We start from the raw sequence: 17,162 nt of genomic DNA, 5'->3' as shown, positions 1-17,162 counted from the left end.
GATTAGGCTCACAGGAAATTTATCGCCAGAGAGCATTCATGCAATTCAGATGAGATTGCCGCGATACAATAACTAGTATTGTATCCGTTCGTATATCGTATCTTACAGCTCAGCAATTAACGTTGACTATTATAAGGTTATGCTTGCTTTTCTGAGCCGTTGATCTGCGACTATCATGTGCAGGCGTGAAAGCATTGTACGAGCGCACGTTGTTTTAACCTAACTCACTAGACAATGATTAAAGAATTAACGCGTCGCCTGGCTTCGTCTTCTTCCTCTCCCGTCGTCCTTTCTTTGCGTAGGACCTGGTACCTCCGCATCCAAAGGAGTGTCCCCATCGTAGTCGTGTCGCTGGCTTCTATACTCTACCTGAAAACGCTTTCTCCTTCTCCTATTTCCGTCTTCTATCTCCCCGGACCTAAAATGCTTTCTTCTTTACGCTTTTCCTAACCTGAAAAATAATCACTCTTGGTGGCTGCTTCGCGGCGCCTTATATACCTACTCGGCAACGCCCCCCTCGTGCCGTCTGTTAAAGTATGCGCGTCAAACACCTACCCCCACGCAGATTCCGTGCTGGTTACGAAATTGTCTGCCCCTGCTGACGCAACTCGTTTGCGTAAGTCTAATATTCCCTCTTCGACAACTGATAGACTATTCATTCTTTTTATTCAAATCTCCTCGTATATTCAGGCTGATTAATTATGTACATAAAAACGCGTTGATTATGAATTATTCTATATAGTCAGGCGTTTTCGGTTTAGTCATTCCTTGTTTTCCCTAGACCCGCTTTCGTATGTATGATCAAAGCATGGCTGGCGCCCCAGGCTGTTGATCGTTGATTGCATGCTGGTCTATATGTTTATCTTTCTAGTGCTATTAGACAATATTAATTTGTGTGGATTATTCCTAATCGTATATCTGCGAGTGTCAAACTACCCATCGCTGATCTAGTCTAACTGCTCAATGTGAGTTACACATTTCACACCACCCCCCCCACCGAACATCTCTACATTTAGGGTTAGCGTGAGGTTTGAAGATTAAGTGATAGGTTTACCCAGCCGCTGCGCACAACGTGGCGACTTTTTATCGACAGTACCGTCAGTTTTTATCTGCCGTACTGTCGATAAAAATCGCCACGTGTGCGCCCACCCGCGACAAATTCCAACGCTATCGAAACGACATGACCACTGGTAATTGAACTGTACGGTGACCCTGTTCAAACTCACACCCGACGGCGCCTGCCAATATTTGATCTAACGTGCTTCAAACTCATGCCTTGATTGGTTATATCCAAAACTGTTTGCCGGGATCCATCGCGCAGTTGCGGAGCGCACACGTAGCGATTGCAGGCGCTGGGCTAAACAAACATATGCAAACATGTCTTGATATTCCAGCGACGAGTTTTCTGAGGCGTCAAAATGCGGTGACGGCCGGGCAGCGCACGACTGGCGATTTCTCGCGCTTTTGTCCGCCGGCATACGAGAATCGCTCGGTACTAGGGGGGGGCGGATAATAATCGCACGTGTGCGCCGGCTTTAAGCTAGGTTTAGGGTTAGGGTAGCCGACCCAAGCCTCCGAATGTTCCACGGCGTAGGACTTCGCCACTAGTGTTAAGTCGAGAAGGGACTGTGGCTGAGGGTATAGGCTAAGGGTTAAGTTTGGGTTAAGTTAGGGTTAGGTTAGGCGTTGTGTTAGGGTTAAGGGTTAGGCTTGTTTTACCGATGTAGGATATAGCTGATGTATGTCACGTGAACGTCATAGATCAAAGGTCACGTGTAATTTGTTATGTGTTGTGGTTGCAGAAGCGAAAAGCGTGCTGGCTTGACATTTAATCAGATGAATGACTGACATGTTCTGGAGTAGGAAAGCGCTGTTTATGGTATGCACGTACACGGGTGCCGTGCTACGTGCGTGCGTGTGCACCGTCACAAACGTGCGTGCTGTGCCATGTGCACGTACACGTGCGTGCCTGTTGCGTGTGTGCGTGTGCACGTACCGCGTGCGTGGCGTGCGTGTGTGCGTGTGCACGTACAAGCACCGTGCGCGTGCATGCGTGCCGTTTGTGGGCGCTGCGCTGCGTGCGTTGCGTGCGTGTGATGCGATTGTGCGGCGTGGCGTGCGTACTTGTGACTGTGCAAGGGTACAACGGTGACTGCGTGCGTGTGCACGTAGTACACGTGCGTGCGAGGCGTGCGTATGCAACATATTACGTGGGTGCGGTTGTGTGTGAAACGTACACATGCGTGCATTGCGTTCGTGTGTACGCTGCGTGCGTGTGTGCGTTTGGATTGCAACGTGACGCGCAGTGGCATACCTGCACTATGCGCCAACCTTAACACGATGCGTGCAATGCGGTGCGTGCGTGCGTGTGCACGTAGACGTGCGTCGCCGTGCAAGTGCGCTGCGTGGTAAACGTACACGTGGCGTGCATGCGGCGTGCGTGCGTGTGCACGTTACATCGTGCGAGTGCATGCGTGAGTGCGTGCGTGTGCACGTACACCGTGCGTGCATGCGTTGCGTGCGTGCGTGCGGTGCATGCTTGCGTGTGTACCTACACGTGCGTGCATGCGTGCTGTGTGCCACGTACATCCGTGCGCGCATTGCGTGCCTGTGTGCATGTACAGGTTACACGTGTGTGGCATGTTGTGGCGTGGCGTGCGGTACGTGCGCTTGCGTGTGCAGGTACACGTGGCGTGCGCGTGGGCGTGCATGCATGTGGCGACAGTAGACTGCGTGCGTACGTGCTTGCGCGTGCCACGTACACGTCTGCGATGCGTTATCGTTGCGTGCGGCGTGCGTGTCGCCTGTATCGTATACAATATCACGCATAGCTGCTTGCTGCAAGACCGTTAAACTGCGCATGCGTGCGCATATGACCGTCAGTGTTTATAACATGAAACATCGCATATGCGCCCCGCGTACGCTGCCGCTGCTATAGGAATCAGCCATTACGATGCTCCGGATAACGCGTGAACCAACTGTCGCAACGATAGAGAACGCTAACTTACTCAGCCAGGTCCAGCGGGCAACTAGTATTTCCGCACGTGGAGGGGTGGGCGGTTGTTGTTGGTTGTGCGACAAAAACAGTTGTTGGTGTCTTTGTCAAGTAACAAATTAATACTAGTAATTTGTTTATCTTTCATGACAAATCTAATATTACAATATTTTTTGATCGCTTAATTTGTTACTTGACAACAACAATGTTTTTGTCCACAACCAACACAACCCGCCCACCCCTCCACGTGCGGAAATACATAGTTCCCGCTCACTTGCGCTGCTGCAACGCCGCCAAAAATGGCCGTTTGAAGTTCGCAAATCAAATGATCGTTCACCAGAAATACCGCAAGTAGACCATTTCAACAATAGGTTAAATTTTAGTAGCGGATATAACTTAAGACATATTCACTTCGGATAAGAGGCATTGATTGCCTACCACAGACGTTTTATAGTCGCGAGTCGTCGCGAGTAAGTTGGTCCCGTGCATCCGTAATGGCTGATCCTAATGGCAACCGTACGCGGGCTATAGTTATACTAGAGCTAGGTTAGGGTTAGTGTTATAGTTAGGGTTAGGGTTAGGGATAGGGTTAGGGTTAACGATAAGGCTACTGTTTGTGTTAGGGTTAGGGTTAGTGTTGTATACCCTGACATCCGACCCTCGGTGCTTGATATAGTAACCACCATCATGGCCAAGCCTCTATCTTACCCTCTCCCGTCTACTCCCACAGCTTCCACGTCGGCAGCCTTTGCCTCGATGCTGCCGCATGGAGCGTCGCCATTAGCAACGCCAAACGCGTCTTCAAAGAGGGCGCTGAGATCGGCTTCTCCTTCTCGCTACTGGACATCGGCGGAGGTTTCCCCGGCGAGACGACAACGCGCATACCGTTCGACGACGTAAGGAAAGACGCCATTTTCTCTGCGCAGCGGTGGCGGTGGTGACGGTGATAGGGTGCTACTGCGGTATCTCTAAGAACCTAATTACAGCAGAAGTCCGAATATCCGGACTGCTCGGGGATTGGGTCGGTCCGGACTATCGAGCAGTACTTCTAAAATTCAAATTTAAGGAGGAATAAAGAAGAGATGAACAGGTAGATTTTGATAGTTTATTCATTAGCAAATGCAGCATGCATCATTTATCAAAACGAGCAGTTTTAAAGAAAGATAAAGTCAACACTTGACAAAAATGTTTGCATAAAAATTGTTCACTACAGAAAGAGCGTGTACTGCTTGAAAAGAAAGCTTTCGAAAAGCCCGGGTTCTCGAGTGGACCGGATATCCGGCATCCGGATTTTTGGACTTTTACTGTACTTTATAGATGGCGAGCGGGAGGGAGAGGCGGGTGGTGGAGCAATCACAACTGCACTCTGTAATTATTCTATATGGAGATCTTGTGTTTAATGAAGAGTGTTGTAGAAGTTTTATATATTTGCGCTGCAATCGTATTTTCTCTTTAAACGTGTTGTTTTTAACATAATTACGTTGTATTTATGTTTTTGTTAGATCTGTGTAATGTTTTTTTTAAATATATTGGCTAGTATATATATTATTTAAAATATATTTTTTAGTTGCATTTGTGTTTTTTTTCTCATATCATTTCGTTGTATTTCAGTTTCTATCCATCTATGTATTTATATTGGTGTCATGTATAGCATGTGCGTTCTGTTTCTTGCAGCATCCTGTGTATTAATTTTCCTTCGTCGTGAATCTGTGACGCGGCGTGAGCTCTTGCAACTGGAGGAAACATTTTCCCTGCCGACAGTGTGTGCGTGGATGCCTGAACCAGGTCCGATACCATTTGGTCGCGCTCAGCCTGACTTTGTCGTCAACCGTCATTTGCAAGCGTTTGTGTTTCGCGGCAACTGATGGTACGGTATGAGTTGTAGCTAGTAAGCAGTAGCATTATCGCAATAATCAAGTGTGACGTATGTTGTCTGTATTCGTTGTTGTTGTTTACTTATTTGGGGGGTGTATTGATGTCGTCTCGTGTTGTCAGAAGAGGGTATGTGTGTGACTGTGTGTGTAACACGAAGGGGCTTATTCGTGTGTGCTTGTGTGTGCTAGACAGGGGCTATGTGCGGATGTATTGGGGTTACTGTGTGTTCTGGTGCGTTTTCGCTGTGCGTGTGCGTGTCGCTGCGTGTGCGCCGTGCGTGCTGTGCTGCCGGCGTGATTGCTGGCCTGTGTTCGTGTTCTGTTGTGCTTGACCTGCTGGCTCTCTTCGAGTGTTGTGTGCTGTGTGTGTTGGTTGTGTGTGTGTGTGTGTAAGTAATAAAAAACGTTTGCCTTCTCTAGTTTTATAAGTTCTATCAGTATTTAACTAGTCACAGCGTCCATGGCCACCCCTATATTTCAAGTTCATAAATAGCTAAATGAAAAAGAAGTACAATATACAACCACCACGTCCCGGGGCTCGCGTGCCGTTGCGCTGAGACATGACCTGTAGCTCCGACGGTAGCTGAAGGTCCACTCGCCATCTGTGTTTGTTCCCTTCTCTCTAATCCATAGACAGGAAACAAAGTCTCTCAATCTCTGGTCTCTCTCTCATGTATCTCTCTCGATTTCCCTCTCTTTCTTCTCAAATCTCCTCACTCAAATCTCGTCGTCCGCCAAGAATCACGCAAAGAAGAAAAAAATCTAAAGGAAGTCCATGAACCATCCTACGTGAACGACGGAGTCTTGGTTCTTCTTAATCAAGAAGAGTGGGCAACGCGATAGTAACTTTTCGCTAACAGTTGTCAGACGCAAGTCAACCCTTTCTCACCAGTTGCTAGAGTATCGTCAATCATTCCTACCTTGCTAGAGGTATCTCATCATTTCCTACCTTGCTAGAAAGGTATGTCAAATCCCTTTCGCTACGTGCTAGACGCTATGCAACTCTTCATACGTTGCTAAGAGGTAGGACCATCCCTTTGCCCTCATGCTAGTGGTATGTCGAACGCTTTCCCCTACCTCACGCTAGAGTATGCAACTCTTTCCTACTTGTTAGAGGTTAGCCAATCCCTTTCCTACCATTGCTAGAGGTATGCCAATCTTTCATATCGTTGCGCTAGAGTAAGGCCAACCCTTTCTACACATTGCTAGTGTATCAACAGCCTTTCCCTACCCTAGCTAGTAGGTATGTCAACCCTTTCCTACGTTGTTAGAGTAGGCAACTTTCTATACATTGCTAAGTATGTCAACCATTTCCTACGTTTCTAGAGGTATGTCAACTACTTCCTAATGCTAAGAGAAAGGCCATTCCGCTTCTTTATAGCGTTGCTCGAGAGTAGGCCAACTTTTTTAATACGCGTGGCCTAGAGGGTTATGCTCAACGCCTTTCCGACCTTGCTAGAGGTAGGGCCGCAATCTCTTTCCTACCTTGCTAGAAGGAATAATGTCACCCTTTCCTAACATGGCCTAGACGGTAGGCCCAACTTTTATACGTTGCTAGAGTATCGTCAACCGCTTTATTCTAACGTTGCTAGAGTATGTAAACCTTTTAATACCGTTGCTAGATGTATGTCCACCACGGCCTTTCTCCGTTGCTAGAGGTAGGCCAACCTTCCTACATTGCTAGAGGTAGTCGAACCCTTTTGCGCTCCTGTAGATGGTATGTCAAACCTTTCTCTAACACTAAGAGTATTGGCCGCAACAACCTTTCCTCACTTGCTAGAGGTATGTCAACCTTTCTACATTGTTTTCGAGGTAGGGCCAACTCTTTCCACATTGGCTAGAGGTATCTCACACAGCCTTGCATATGTTGGCTAGATGTATGTCAACCCTTCCTACCGTTATAGAGGTAAGTATTATTCTAAAAATAGGGGCAGTCCTCCTGCCCCTCCATAGACCGAACGCGGCAACCTTTAAACATTACTTTAGCATAGAATATTATCGTAGAAAGCTAGTCGAAGCTGATCTAGCGGAGGCAGAACTGAAGATAAAAAACATATATATACAATGTACCCGCCCTCTCCTCTCCCCCGGGCAGGCCACGGTGGAAGGCGAGGTAAAAGAAAGTGCCGTACGCAGCATCCTGGGGACCCACGTGGGCGAGGCTCGACTGCATCCTGGCCCGACGTCATGATGCCGGACGTAGACTCGGCTACGCCCTGGACTCGCCTTTGCACGTGCTGCACACATTAATCGCCGCAGCTACGTGTTATCATGCTTATCTATGTGCCCTGCCCCCGCCTCGTTGCTTTCTTGCTGACTGTCTGTCTTCTTTAAATCTGTCTGTCTGTCTCTCTGCTCTCTCTATCTCCTCTATCCGTCTCTCTCATCCAACTCCGTCTCTCTCTCTCTTTCTCTCTCTCTCTCTCTCTCCTGACGTCATCGTTGCCCTCCTCTACTATTCCATATCGACCCCCGACACACTGAGCGCTCTCAAAGTCTCTCCTCTATACTCCCGCAGAACATGGGAGCCTATGGCGTCGTGGTCGGACCGGGTTTTAACGGATTCCCGAAGCCTTCCCTCTACCTCGCATCGGATCCAAAAAAACGCAGGCGTTTCTCTGAACACGTAAGCAAAGAAGCGAAGATCAAAAGGAAGAGGAAGAGGAGGAGGAAAGCCGCTAGAAGTCCATCCACCGCGACGCAGTCTTAGCGGCTGTCATTTCGTTTCGTTCCTGCGCTTGAGCACGACAGGACCTTCAGGCCAGTGGGGAGAGGTGCGGGGGAGGACAGAGACGGCAGTTGCACGCCCCCTCCCCTCCCAAGCCTTCTAGTAACGGCAAACCGTCAAGGGTCAACTGCCCAGGACGCAAACACCAGACGCGTGGGTTCCCTTCGTGCACCTTCGACACGAAATGAGAAGTGCACAACCGATCCCTCACGGATGTCACGTTCCGGTTTAGACGTAGCCTTCGTCGTTCGATCTCGTTCGATAGTAACCAGCGAAGTCCCGACGAGGGAGGTATTAGACCGCAGTGCTTCATAAACCTTTGCAGTGTCATTCACCCTTGAGTCTTTATCACAAAATTTTATTCACCCGCGACTATATTTCCTCATGTTTTTGGTAACTTTCGTCTTACTCTCCCTTGTGTATATTTTTTAATATAATTAATTTTGTCGCATAGACAAAAAACTAACTTATTTATTAAGAAATTAACTTATTTCTTAAATGTTTATTTTATTCAACCTTTGGAACATCCTAAATATATGTAAAGAAAACTAGGAGTAACAAAAAAAAATTAAAAATAGAAAAATTATTAAAATATTTTTAGTTACGTGTGTGTGTCAACGGTTTACGAGTGCCTTAAAAGACTAATTTAGTTTCTGACAACGGGTCGCTGTGTCCCTGGCGATCATGTCAGGCTACGTAAGTCTGCAGGAAACCCGACGGTCTCCACAGCAAGAGACTGAACCCTAGAAGCAAGAGACCAAACCCTGGAAGCAAGAGACTGAACCCTGGAAGCAAGAGACTGAACCTTAGATAACCGATAGTTCTTATTTAGAACAAAGTCTTCATTGTTATCTTCTAAAACTACAGACCATCCTCTGACCGCTGTGCCGACGTGAGCCTCGAATTTGGCGCACGTCTCCACTGCGGACAGCGCTTCATACTTGAACATCCCCGCGGTCGCGTGCGCATATCCCGCGGAACTGTGCGTCTCATCCGCGCGCAACGCTCAGGATCAACAGCAAAGCTGTGCCCCCACAACAAATACGCCGCCCCCTTTTTGTCCACTTAGACAGATATCTGATACAGGGGTCTAAAAACGAACTCTGCGAAAACTGGGCGCAATCCAACCGATAATCAGTTTTTTTTCCGATGAAATCGATTATGGATTTTGATAACCAAGCGCTTGGTTCGAGCCACTGTTCAACCGATGATCGAGTATAATCGATGATCGTGACATCACTAGGCGCTTGGTTCGAGCCACTGTTCAACCGATGATCGAGTATAATCGATGATCGTGACATCACTAGTTAAACGTCATAACAGTATTTTATTAACAATTACAATTAATACTGCAAAAGCACATTTCTTACAGAATAACATGGCTAAAATCACTTACAGGCTTTCAATATCGTATATTCCGTATCATATCCGTGGACCTGTTCATTATCACAATCATATTTCGGGTATCAGTTATACGGCATTGCAATATTTACTGCTCAATATACATAGAGATAACTGACACGGCTTTTTAAAACACTGCTAGAGATGGCGTAATGAATTGTGACGTCACATTTGATACAAAGGTTTAATTGCCCCAGGCTTCACACCAGTAAGAATCATTGACCAGGTCACCAGTCAGGTCAAGCCAATCTTTGCAATCCTTCAGTAATTTAAACATTGAAAATGACAAGCATCTGGTGCATACTCTGCAGAATTGCAGAAATAAGCTTCAATACTTATATCATTACTTGATACACTTATTTATAATTATATTATATTATATTATAATATACATATATATATATATATATATTACTTTATTATAATATTATACTTATGATATACTTATCATCATTTGAGGTAGCACTAATGCGATATTGATCGAAAACACAAACCAGCAATGTTTTACATCAGGCGTTCAGTCATTTCCCACATCCTACTGAACAGCGAAAATCGTTACGTAGCTCAAACAATCGTTTTCTCGCAAAAAAATGCAATTCCCGCGGCAAGTCACAACCCCCTCATCACAATCGCACGCCAGACGATACAACGCTCGCGCTTGCTCACAGCTTTGACGTTGGCGCCTCGTCCACCTCCACGGCCCCCCGCGCTACGAGCGCATTGATCTCATCAGACGTAAACCCGGCATCGCGTAACACGCTGTCCGTGTGTTCCGCCGGTGTCGGATGCTGCAGCCGCGCCGCCGCCGCCGCCGCCGGGCGTGCGGGAGAGACGGCGGCGCCGCGCGGGCTCCGTCGCGCCCGCCCTCGTCGTCGTGGCGACGAACGACTCACGGAAGCTGTTGTGAGGATGGAGGTGAGCGTGAGTGTGATCGATGACGGGGTGACGCATGCGTCCTGCTGCGAACGCCTCCACCCACTCCTCCTGCGTTCGCTCGGCGAATCGGGCCGCCACCAGAGTTTCATCTCGTCTTGGTCGTCGCCGTGTTGATTCATCGGCGCGTCGTCATTGTTTAAGTTGTAATCCTATTCGCCAAAAAAATAATAATAGCAGGTGGTCATGTAAAAATATGAGATAAAGAGATATATTGCACAGGTGGTTACGTAAAAATATGAGATAAAGAGATATATTGCACAGGTGGTTGCGTAAAAATAAGAGATAAAGAGATAAATTGCGCAGCTGGTTTGTGTAAAAATTAATGCATCATGTTGGAGGTTTATTAGAGAATTTTTTTTAGCTCGTGAAAGAGAACCCTTGTAGCATTATAACATGTCTGATATGTAATGTGGAATGGATTTTTTAGAAATCTTTGATATAACCCTTGCAAAACATTTGATAGATTCCTACAGTTCTTAGAAGAGGTCGTACATGGTGGAAATTGTATATTTACGTAATATCAATATTATTGTCTCAAATCGTCAAATTTTAGCATGATTATGATACAGATATTACTGTATACTTTTCGAGTTAAGTATATTGCATACATAAACAAACTAACCCTCGATAAATTCCTGGTAAAACTGTGGCTCGATCGCTCCTACCGCCATGTATTTGCCGTCGCGAGTTTTGTATGTGTCGTAGAAATGTGCTCGCGCTTCCAGCATGTTTTCCCCGCGAGGTTTCCCCCACAGAAACAAGTCACGTGATTTCCATAGGAAGCTGCTCACATATGCGGCACCTTCCACCTAGCAAGTAAGAAACACACCGTTACGTCAATCATAGATACGTAGCGCCACTTATCGACCAGCTTTGCATCAACTTTTCCCTACATGAAATTAGACAACTTAAGGCTGAACACCGCCAGCCAAGCTCAAGAAGAAGTCGAAGAAATTTTATAGATTATAATAAATATTATTGTGGATTGCAATAATAATAAATATTCACGTGTATGCATGAACCTATAACTATGATTTAGTAACAAATATGATCAACTTCTCTCAAAATAGATAAAATCCTGTATAAATAACGGGGGAGGGGATAATGCCCTATTATTTACTCCAAATGAAATGCATACGCTACCATGTTGGCATCAATAACTTGGCCTTTTCTGAAGTCTGTCGTTCAACTAGCAGCCATCATGATACCGAAGGCAGCCAGCAACCCACCGCCCGCAAAGTCCGCTAGAAGTTGACAGTGGATGTTGGCTTCTCATGTTTTCTCCCAACATTGACAAAACACCTGCGGACCACGTCGTAACAACTTGCAGCAACAGCTCGAGTTAATCTAAAATTGGCTTCATTCACAATATATATCTCTATCTCTACAGCTCTATCTACATTTTCTATCTTATGCAATACGACTCTGTGTATTTCTACGTTACACTCAGCACAGCAGTGATTATCTGGCCATGACTACTGTTGCTACATCTCCACAGGTACTTGGTCAGTGGCGTAGCCAGCAATTGGAAACAGGGGGGCCAAGGCGAGGGAGCGAAGCGACCGAGGGGGTAGGGTGTGGGAGGGTGGGGTGGGGGAAACCCCCACGGTAGGGAGATTTTGAAATTCGTGCATGAAAATGGCATTTTCTGCACACTAACATTTCAGTATTAGGGGTAACTTATATGAGAAGTGGCATATGCTAATCCCTTATAACTCCCTCCCTCCGCTTTTTATTTTTCCACTCCGATCCGATCAACGTGGAACGATGGCCCCTGGCTGTGGGGCCGGAAGGCTCTGAGGTTACACACGACCAGTTGGTGGACCCTTAGCTAGACCAGTGAAAATGTGTACGAAGCCAGTGTTTTTCAGGAGGGAAGAAATAGAGTTAAGCGACCAAAGACAGCGATGAAGCAATTTCTCACGGGGGAGGGTGTTTCCCCTCCCACAGTAGGGTAATTTTTGAAAAATTGTGCATCAAAATGGCATTTTGCGCATTTCATTTTCATTATTAGTGTAGGTAATAGTGGTATAGACCAATCCATTCAGGGCCCTTCTCTCTTAATTTTTGTACTCTCGATCAAGAGGGGGTCATGGCCTCCTTGTGCCCCCCCCCCTTAGCTACGCCTATGTCCTCATTCAAGCACTGACGGAATATTGGAATTAGTTTGATTTGTGTTGTTAGCAGTACCATGCAATGTTGCATTTATCCGTCATAAACTGGTTTCAAGTTCCTCATATAAAGTTAAAAGTTAAATTATTTTTGAAAAAGTAGAGGCATATTGAATGAAATCGAAATAAAGATCTACGGAAAAACAGGTAGATGTGTTGGAACTGCCCTGAATAAACATGCAATTTATTTAAATTACAAAAGATTTACATCGTTTAGAAACAATAGCGTTAAAGATCACATTTAACATTTTGTTCGTTATAAAAAATGTTTTTGCTTTCCTCTGATGAAGAACTAAAACCATATTGAAATTTGATTTCAAATAAAAACAAAGGTAGCTGCCAAAATAGCCGCTCTATTAAAATAAAAAGAAATTTACCATGAAAGAATTGTTTTTGCCTCCCTGATAGAGAACAGTTACTTAAAATAGTGTTGAAATCGGATTGAAATAAAACGGAGTGGATGCCAAAATGGCCCGTCTTAATAAGTTCGAATTATCAAGTTATTCACAAAGCATTTCATTTCTTTTCTTCTGTCAATAAGAGTTCAGAACCTATAAAATTCAAATGCAAAGCCAACTTGGCAACAACACAAATTTGAGGCAAGAGAAGAATTATCTCCTTTCTTTTAGTCATGTTTTTGTCTGCTGCAACGAAATCTCAAAATCCAAAGTCAAGTCTTATCGTCGATTTTGCACAGAACATTTGAGGATTTCGTTGCCATTAATGTCATTCACTAACTCCTGTTCAAACGAAAAAAGGAGAATGAGAGCAGAGAATCGTGCTGGCTCATTGTAGAACGAAGTTTAGACTTGACAATGCTCATTTTAGAGAATTTTCGTTCAGCCAAGATGCAGAAGTAACAGGAATTGTGGCCAGTCCTGTGAAGACGCGTGAGAGGCAAGGAAAATTTTTTTGTTTTTGTTTTGTTTGCCATCAACAGGGGGGGCGGCCATGGCCCCTTTGTGCCCCCCTTAGCTACGCCAGTGCATGTCTGATTGTAGTGAACGTACATTGTATAACAATCGTGGGTGCCCATGTGTAAGAATTATATTCAAGTCGTAAAAATTTATAATATGAGAGTTGCTTGTAGATTACTTAATTAATTTCTGGGTATGCTAACTATCCTGGTTTGTAGCGCGTACTCCTCTCGCAGGAATTTAATCGGATTTCTATCCCTTATATGAATGTTGTTTAATGCTAATTTTCTAGCTATACAGATCCCAAAATTGATAATTTCGTCGTTTTAATTTCGCCGTAGTGCAGGGCCGTGAAAAACCATAATCCCACGCATAAGGCTCTGATTCAAGCATTGGTTGATTACAATATTCTGTCTATAGAAACAGGGATGTTAAAAAAACACCTGGTATACAGAATGCGTGATAACATTGGAATAAGCAATGACGTGATATACATTGTATAACAATCATGGTTTTGCCAACAAGGACGGCAGTACACACCGCGTACAGACAAACTTCTAGAGAGGAAAACAGCGACTCGAGAAGGAGTTATGCAGACCGTAAATCCAACCATAATCATTGCTCCGCACTCCGTCTCTAAATCCCACTCACTGATCCTCATCCGCACCCCAACATCCTTCTCTCTCCCTGTTCTCCTCTCCGTTGCCGCGCGCCAACAAGAACAGCAGAAAACAAACAACACAACATCAACAACAACAACAAACAACAACAATAACCATCTACGAATGACGACGATAGCAGCATCCCGCCCTCGTACGACCGGTGACGGGAACTCACAGATGATTGTAATAAAACTCTGGCGGGTCCGGCGAAGAAGCTAACCACGAACTCATCTGTGGCATAAAAAGCCTGAGTTCCGCCGCACAGGCGCAAAGACTCGTGCCAGTCACAGAGTCAGGATGCCGGTGTTGCACGAGAGCATTGGGGTTTGTCCAAGATCGTGCAGCCGAGCTCCTTATGTGCACGGCGCGCGAATGCCGTGTACCTGCGCTGCGTAATAGGTGCACGTGAAGTGTATCTGCCGTGCACAGATGCACTGACCGCATGCGTGCATGTGTATGTGCGAGCATACGTGGTGTACGTGCGCGCAACGTGTGTATGTGCCCGGGTTTTACGCGTGTGAATGTGGCACGCATGCGTGTATGTGCACGCACGCGTGTAGTGGCGCGCATGCGTGTACGCGCAACGCATGCGTGTACGTGCACGCACCGCGTGTATGCGCACGCATTGCGGTGTATGCGCACGCATGCGGTGTATGCGACACGCATGCGTGTACCGCACAGCATGCGTGTACGTGCACGCACAGCGTGTACGTGGTGTAGTCGTGTGGGTTAGGGTAGGGTAGGGGTTGAAGGTTAGGGTAGGGGCTTAGGGTTGAGGGTATAATTATATACCTAACCCTAATATATATAGAATATAACCCTCACCCTAATGTATATATATTATAGTATGGTAGGGTATATATACCCTCACCCTAACGCCCTACCTGCTAACGCCTAACCCACACAACACACCACGTAACGCCGTGCGTGTAGGTATATATATATATAATGTATATTATAAGGGTTAGGGTAATATATATATATATAACCGGCTAACGCCTATATATATATATATACCCTAACCCTATATATGATATATATATTATATATACCTAACCCTATATATTATATATATATATAATATATATTAATATATACCAAACCTCATATCGCACACGCCCCACGCGTACGCCTCGTGTCGACGCTGACCGCTCGATCGAGTCGCGCCAACTCGCAGTCGCAAGTGTAAAACTGCGCTGCACACAGTTCATAGAACGGTTGTATAGAAGATCATCGGTGCGAAGGTGCAGAGATGGCTATGGGTGTCATGGTGGCACCTAGTATAGGTACGACGGCTGGTTCAGCATCTCACTGAGTCAAGCAGTAGCGGACGTGCGGAGCAGCCTAGCTTACGATATGGATCTTCCGTCGTCCGCGCCCCCCCCGCCCCGCTTCTCTCTCTCGCTCTCTCGTTCTCTCCGTCTCCTCGCTCTCTCGTCGCTCTCTCTCTCTCTCTCTCCTGGGCTCTCTCTCTCGCTCATCTCTCTCTCTCTCGCGCTCATCAGATCGTCTCTCTCGTCTCTCTTCATCTCTCTCTCTTTCTCTCTCTCTCGATCTCTCTGCTCTCTTCTCTATCTATGCTATCTCTTCTCTCTCTGTTGCTACTCTCGTCATCTGCTCTCTCTCTCCTCTCTCTCTCTATCTATCTACTCTCTCTCTGCTCTTGCTCTCTCTTCGTCTCTCTCTCTCTCTCTCTCTGGCTCTCTCTCTCGTCGTCTCTCGTCTCGCTCTCCCTCGTCCTTGCTCGTCTCTCTCGGTCTCTCTCTCTCTCATTCTCTCGTCATCTCTATCTCTATCTCGTCTCTCTCTTGCTCTCTCTCTGCTCTCTCTCCCTCTGCCACCCCGGCCTCTCTCTCCCCTCCTCCTCGTCTCCTCGATCTCCCTCTCTCTCTCTCTCTCTCCTCTCTCGTCCTCTCTCTCCTCTCCTCTCTCTATCTCTACTCTCTCTCCTTGGCCTCTGCCTCGTGTCCTCTTCTCGCCTCCACGCTCTCTCTCTCCTCGCTCTCTCTCTCATCTCTCTCCTTCCTCTTCTCCTCTTCTCTCATCTCTCTCTCTCACTTGCTCCCTCTCTATCTTCCTTTCCTCCTCCCACCTAAGTTGCAGTAATACTACAAGGATTGCAAAGATCAAACGGAAGTTAACAACCATCACGGCCAAAGATTCATGCAAACATTCATGTCTGATTGTATACGTAGCATTGTATAACAATCGGGTGCCCATGTTAAGAATTGTGGTAACAAAACACTTGTATATAGATTGTGATAACATTGTATAACAAGCGTGATACGATTGTATACAATCATAGGTAACAGTTGTGATAAGGACCGAGTACAACACCGCGTACACAAACTTCTAGAGAGGAAAAACACCGACTCGAGAAGGAGGTTATGCAAACGTAAATCCCACCGATAAGCATTGCTCCGCACCGGCCAGGATAGTGACGTCTCTAAATCCCACTCACAGATTCTCATACGCGATCCCCAACTATCCTTCTTTTCTTCTTCCCTGTTCATCCTCTCCGTTGGCCGGACCGCCAACTAAGAAACAGCAGAAGAAACAAACAAACAACAACAACAACAACAACAACAACGAACAACACAAACAATAACATGACGATGACGACGATAGGAACATCCCGCCGCCTCCGTATGCCAGACAGAATCACAGTGATTGTAATAACAACTCTGCGGGGTCAGGCAAGGAAGCTACTACGCGACTCTCTGTGGCACGTAAAAGCCTGAGGTTTCCGCACTGCACGAGGCCGCCCAAAGACTCGTGCACAGTCAAGAGTCAGATGCCGTGTTGGTACGAGAGCATTGGTTTTGTCCAAGATGTGGCAGCCGAGCTCCTTATGTGGGCACTGCGCGCGTCATGGCGTGTAATCATACCAGCGGGCTGTAGCTGCGGCCTGCGTTACCACAATAGGTGCACGTGAGTTATCTGCCAGTGCACTAGATAGCAGCATGACCGCCATGCGTGCATGTTATGTGCGAGCATAGCGTGTGTAGCGTGTACGTGCGCGCACAGTGTTAGTCAGCACGTCGCGTGACGTGCGCGCGATCGTGTACGCACGCGCGTGTACGTGCACGCGACTCGCGTGTATGCGCACGCCACGTATGCGCACCATGGCGGTGTATGCGGTATGCGCAACCATAGCGTGTACGTGCACGCACGCGTGTACGTGGTGTGTGTGTGGTTAGGTTAGGGTTAGGGTAAGGGGTTAGGGGTGAAGGGTATAATATAATATACCCTAACCCTATAATATATAACCCTAACCCTAATATATATATATATATATAAGGGTTAGGGTATATATATATAACGCGCTCACCCTAACCTAACCCCTACCACCCCCACACACAACACACTACCCGCGTGCGTTAGGCGTATATATATATATATATATATATATATAGGAGTTAGGGTATATATATATATATATATATATATAGTATTTATATTATTATACACCCTAGAC

General features: G+C 46.3%; 1 protein-coding gene across 1 annotated transcript in view; it reads left to right on the top strand.

Moving 5' to 3' along the window:
* LOC106817718 (ornithine decarboxylase-like) overlaps positions 1–17,162 on the top strand; it is a 46,542-nt gene that overhangs the window by 28,307 nt on the left and 1,073 nt on the right. The gene's annotated exons all lie outside the window — the stretch shown is intronic.

Source organism: Priapulus caudatus, unplaced genomic scaffold (genome assembly GCF_000485595.1).
Source record: "Priapulus caudatus unplaced genomic scaffold, Priapulus_caudatus-5.0.1 Scaffold1838, whole genome shotgun sequence".
Classification (NCBI taxonomy): domain Eukaryota; kingdom Metazoa; phylum Priapulida; class Priapulimorpha; order Priapulimorphida; family Priapulidae; genus Priapulus; species Priapulus caudatus.
Note: the sequence above shows the minus strand (reverse complement) of the source record. Positions and strands in the feature narration are given on the sequence as shown.